Source organism: Mesoplodon densirostris, chromosome 1 (assembly GCF_025265405.1).
Source record: "Mesoplodon densirostris isolate mMesDen1 chromosome 1, mMesDen1 primary haplotype, whole genome shotgun sequence".
Lineage (NCBI taxonomy): Eukaryota > Metazoa > Chordata > Mammalia > Artiodactyla > Ziphiidae > Mesoplodon > Mesoplodon densirostris.
Window position 1 is genome coordinate 92,344,843 of NC_082661.1, and position 6,000 is coordinate 92,350,842.

A 6,000-nucleotide genomic window follows, 5' to 3' on the forward strand; every position below is an offset into this window, starting at 1 on the left:
CAAGGCCACCTGGTAAATGTAGTATGTCTGGTAAAAGAAAGAGGGAGTTTTACCTCAGAGAGCTGTCAGTCTGGATCATCTACCAGCATTCAGTTGGCAGGGCCAAATTTCAAAAATGTAGGTGCTTTGATGAATAGGCCTTTATTTGAAACAGCCATTTTGAAAATCTCAGTTCCATAAACTTTATAACTGATATCTCACGCAATACAGAGTGGTACATTCTGCTAAAAACCTGTTAGCCACAGATCAGAAGAATATTCAGATGGATAGGTAAGCAGGTAAACGTGATTCATATGTAGCTGGGTTATACTATAGACGTAGGCCTTGAAATAGGCCAGAAAGTAACACTGTCAAAATAATAATACTCTCCAATTATATATAATTTTATAGTTTATCAAATGATTTCACCAGCACAAGATGTGGAAAAAATTAATTTTAGAAGTTAAAAATTGGCCCAAGTTCACACAGGGAGTATAGGATTGAGTCAGGACATATTCTAAACGTAAGTTAAAGTCTAGTATTGGATCCACTAGACCACACGTGCCTAAAAATAGTAACAAGAATAGTGATAGCACCTGCCATTTTTACTGAGCACCTACTAAGCATGAGGCATTGTATTACGCACTTTATACTTCTGTGTCTAAATTTTAAATATTTATTTAAATTTAAATGCATAGCAAGAACTGCCTATGTTGAATCCTCTGATTACAACAAAGATGTATCAGTCTTATAAGTTTAAATGTCCATGTTTGGCTCTCTTTAACTAGAGCATAACTGTACTGAATACATATATAAAATTTATATATATGAAAAAACATATAGATATATTTCATATATATAAGTTTATATGTGTTTATGTATAATATGTTTAACAATGTAATTTCCCAGTGTGTGAAGTACAATACTACCTTATTCTACACAAAGGTTAAAGTGAGATATTGTCTTAGAAAGACAGTTTTCAGTTTTAAATTTTAAATTATATTAATCAAGATAATATAAAATTAAAAGTTGATTTTCTCAGTTGTACTACCTACTTTTCAACTGTTCAAGAGTTATATGTGGCTAGCAGCACAGACTATAGACAAGAGGAATTTTAGAAAATTGAAGTTTATTCATTAAATATTGAATTAAAGATAATTTAGATTGAATGTTTAAATAGATTACATAGTATCTGCCTTTATTAAGTCTTTCTGGTGATTTAGATTATTAATCTTTTAACTGTGTATGTAAATCATGGTACTCTGTATATACATTGTACATACAGTGGTTTCCTGTTGCTCTGACAAGGTATGTTTTCTGTGTATATTCATTATTTCCCAAGAATACAAGTGATCATTTGTTTTTAGTATAATTTTTCCATCCATGAAATGAGGATAACAATATCATTAACTATCTCATACACAAACCACTTAGAACAGTACCTAACACATAGAAAATATCCAATAAATATTATGATTAATTACAGGAAATCAACTGTACTTCAATAAAAAAACAAATTGAAAAAAATTAAGTTTATATATATTTCATATATATTCATATATTTCATATGTAATTACATATATGAAATTAGCTACAAGGACAGTATTACAGACTAAGGAATGATCATTTTACAAAACTTTAAAAGGAATTCTTGCAAGATCAATATTTAAAATGAAAATTTTTCTTGGTCATTATTTTTATTTTATTCTTTACCCTTAGTAGCAGAAAAAAAAATTGGTTTAAAAGTGAAAGTAGGTGAGAGACCTTCAAGATGGCAGAGGAGTAAGACGTGGAGACCACATTCCTCCCCACAAATACATCAGAAATACATCTACATGTGGAGCAACTCCTACAGAACATCTACTGAATGCTGGCAGAAGACCTCAAACTTCCCCAAATGCAAGAAACTCCCCACGTACCTGGGTAGGGCAAAAGAAAAAAGAAAAAACTGAGACAAAAGAATAAGGATGGGACCTGCACCTCTGGGAGGGAGCTGTGAAGGAGGAAAGGTATCCACACACTAGGAAGCCCCTTCACTGACAGAGATGGGGGGTGGGAGGGGGGGAAGCTTAGGAGCCACAGAGGAGAGTGCAGCAACAGGGGTGCAGAGGGCAAAGCGGAGAGATTCCCACACAGAGGATCCATGCTGACCAGCACTCACCAGCATGAGAAGCTACTCTGCTCACCCGCTGGGGTGGGTGGGGGCTGGAAGCTGAGGCTCTGGCTTCAGAGGTCAGATCTCAGGAAGAGGACTGGAGTTGGCTGCGTGAACACAGCCTGAAGGGGGCTAGTGTGCCACAGCTAGCCAGGAGGGAGTCCGGGGAAAAGTCTGGAACTGCCAAAGAGGCAAGAGACCATTGTTTTGGGGTGTGCGAGGAGAGGAGATTCAGAGCACAACCTAAATGAGCTCCAGAGACGGACGCAAGCCAAGGCTATCAGCGTGGACCCCAGAGACAGGCAGGAGATGCTAAGGTTGCTGCTGCAGCCACCAAGAAGCCTGTGTGCAAGCACAGATCACTATCCACACTTCCCCTTCCCTCCCGGGAACCTGTGCAGTCCACCACTGCCAGGGTCCCGTGATCCAGGGACAACTTCCCTGGAAGAACACATTGTGCACCTCAGGCTGGTGCAATGTCATGTTGGCCTCTGCTGCCGCAGGCTCACCCCACATTCCATACCCCTCCCTCCCCCCGGCCTGAGTGAGCCAGAGTCTGCTAATCAGGTGCTACTTTAACCTCCTCCTGTCTGAGAAAAGAAAAGATGCCCTCAGGCGACCTACGTGCAGAGGCGGGGCCAAGAACCCCAGGAGCTGTGGAAACAAAGAAGAGAAAGGGAAATATCTCCCAGCAGCCTAAGGAACAGTGGATTAAATTTCCACAATCAACTTAATGTACGCTGCATCTCTGGAATACCTGAATAGACAATGAATCATCCCCAAATAGAGGTGGTGGACTTTGTGTGATTCTTTCCATATAGCTTTGCTTTTACCATTAGTCCTAGGGTTTTGTCTGTCATTTTTTGTTTTTTTTTTATTTCTGAGTTTCTTTTTTTTTTTTAGTAGAGATAGCGCTTGTTATCACTGTTGGATTTGTTTTTTGGTTTAGTCACTCTCTTCTTTCTTTCTTTTTTTAAATTACTTTTTAACGTTTTTTATTTTTAATACTTTTAAAAAATTTTTTATTTTAATAACTTCCTTTTCTTCCTTCCTTCCTTTCTTTCCTCCTTTCCATCTTTCTTCCTTCCTTCCTTCTTTCCTTCCTTTCTTTCTCCTTCCTTTCTTTCTCCTTCCTTTCTTTCTTTCTCCCCTTTCTTCTGAGCTGTGCGGCTGAAAGGGTCTTGGTGTTTCAGCTGGGTGTCAGGCCTCTGTGTCTGAGGTGGGAGAACCAAGTTCAGGACACTGGTCCACCAGAGACCTCCCAGCTCCACGTGATATCAAAGAGCAAAAGCTCTCCCAGAGATGTCCATCTTAATGCTAATACGCAGCTCCACTCAGTGACCAGCAAGCTACAGTGCTGGACAACCGATGCCAAACAACTAGCAAGACAGGAACACAACCTCACCCATTAGCAGAGAGGCTACCTAAAATCATAATAAGGCCACAACACCCCCAAAACAAAACATTGCATGTTGTCCTGCCCACCAGAAAGACAAGTTCCAGCCTCATCCACCAGAACACAGGCACCAGTCCCCTCCACCAGGAAGCCTACACAACCCACTGAACCAACCCTACACACTGGGGGCAGACAACAGCAACAACGGGAACTACGAACCTGCAGCCTGTGAAAAGGAGACTCCAAACACAGTAAGTGAAGCAAAATGAGAAAACAGAGAAACACAGCAGATGAAGGAGCAAGGTAAAAACCCACCAGCCCAAATAAATGAAGAGGAAATAGGCAGTCTACATGAAAAATAATTCAGAATAATGATAGTAAAGATGATCCAAAATCTTGGAAATAGAATGGAGAAAATATAAGAAACATTTAAAAAGGAACTAGAAGAACTAAAGAGCAAGCAAACAATGATGAACAACATAACAAATGAAATTAAAATTTCTCTAGAAAGAATCAATAGCAGAATAACTAAGGCAGAAGAACACATAAGTGACATGGAATATAAAATAGTGGAAATAACTACTGCAGAGCAGAATAAAGAAAACAGAATGAAAAGAATTGAGGACAGTCTTAGAGACCTCTAGGACAACATTAAATGCACCAACATTTGAATTATAAGGGTCGCAGAAGAGGAAGAGAAAAAGAGAGGGACTGAGAAAATATTTGAAGAGATTATAGTTGAAAAATTCCCTAATACGGGAAAGGAAATAGTCAGTCAAGTCCAGGAAGCACAGAGAGTCCCATACAGGATAAATCCAAGGAGAAACATGCCACGTCACATATTAATCAAGCTATCAACAATGAAATACAAGGAAAAAATATTAAAAGCAGCAAGAGAAAAACAACAAATAACATACAAAGGAATCCCCATAAGGTTAACAGCTGATCTTTCAGCAGAAACTCTGCAAGCCAGAAGGGAGTGGCAGGACATATTTAAAATGATGAAAGGGAAAAACCTACAACCAAGATTACTCTACCCAGCAAGGATCTCATTCAGATTTAACAGAGAAACTAAAACCTTTACACAAAAGCAAAAGCAAAGAGAATTCATCACCACCTAACCAGCTTTACAACAAATGCTAAAGGACCTTCTATAGGCAGGAAACAGAAGAGGAGGAAAAGACCTACAATATCAAACCCAAAACAATTAAGAAAATGGGAATAGGAACATACATATCTATTAAATGTAAATGGGTTAAATTCTCCAACCAAAAGACATAGACTGGATGAATGGATAAAAAAACAATACCCATATATATGCTGTCTACAAGAGACCAACTTCACACCCAGGGACACAAACAGACTGAAAGTGAGGGGGTGGAAAAAGATAATCCATTCAAATGGAAATCAAAAGAAAGCTGTAGTATCAATTCTCATATCAGATAAAATAGACTTTAAAACAAAGACTATTACAAGAGACAAAGAAGCACACTACAAAAAGATCAAGGGATCAATCCAAGAAGAAGATATAATAATTGTAAATATTTATGCACCCAACATAGGAGCACCTTAATACATAAGGCAAATGTTAACAGCCATAAAAGGGGAAATCGACAGTAACGCAATCATAGTAGGGGACATTAACACCCCCACTTTCACCAATGGACAGATCATCTAAAATGAAAATAAATAAGGAAACACAAGCTTTAAATGATACATTAAACAAGATGGACTTAATTGATATTTATAGGTCATTCTATCTGAAAACAATAGTATACACTTTCTTCTCAAGTGCTCATGGAACATTCTCCAGGATAGAACATATCTTGGGTCACAAATCAAGCCGTGGTAAATTTAAGAAAATTGAAATCATATCAAGTATGTTTTCCTACCACAATGCTATGAGACTAGATATCAAATACAGGAAAAACATCTGAAAATAATACATACACATGGAGGCTAAACAATACACTACTAAATACCCAAAAGATTACTGAAGAAATTAAAGATGAAATAAAAAATACCTAGAAACAAATGACAATGAAACCACGATGACCCAAAACCAATGGGATGCAGCAAAAGCAGTTCTAAGAGGGAATTTTATAGCAATACAATCCTACCTCAAGAAACAAGAAACAGCTCAAATAAACAACCTAATCTTACACCTAAGACAATTAGAGAAATAAGAACCAAAAAACCCCAAAGTTAGCAGAAGGAAAGAAATAATAAAAATTAGATCAAAAATAAATGAAAAAGAAATGAAGGAAACAATAGCAAAGATCAGTAAACTAAAAGCTGGTTCTTTGAGAAGATAAACAAAATTGATAAACCATTAGCCAGACTCATCAAGAAAAAAAGGGAGAAGACTCAAATCAATAGAATTAGAAATGAAAAAGGAGAAGTAACAATTGACACTGCAGAAATACAAAGGATCATGAGAGATTACTACAAGGGACTATATGCCAATAAA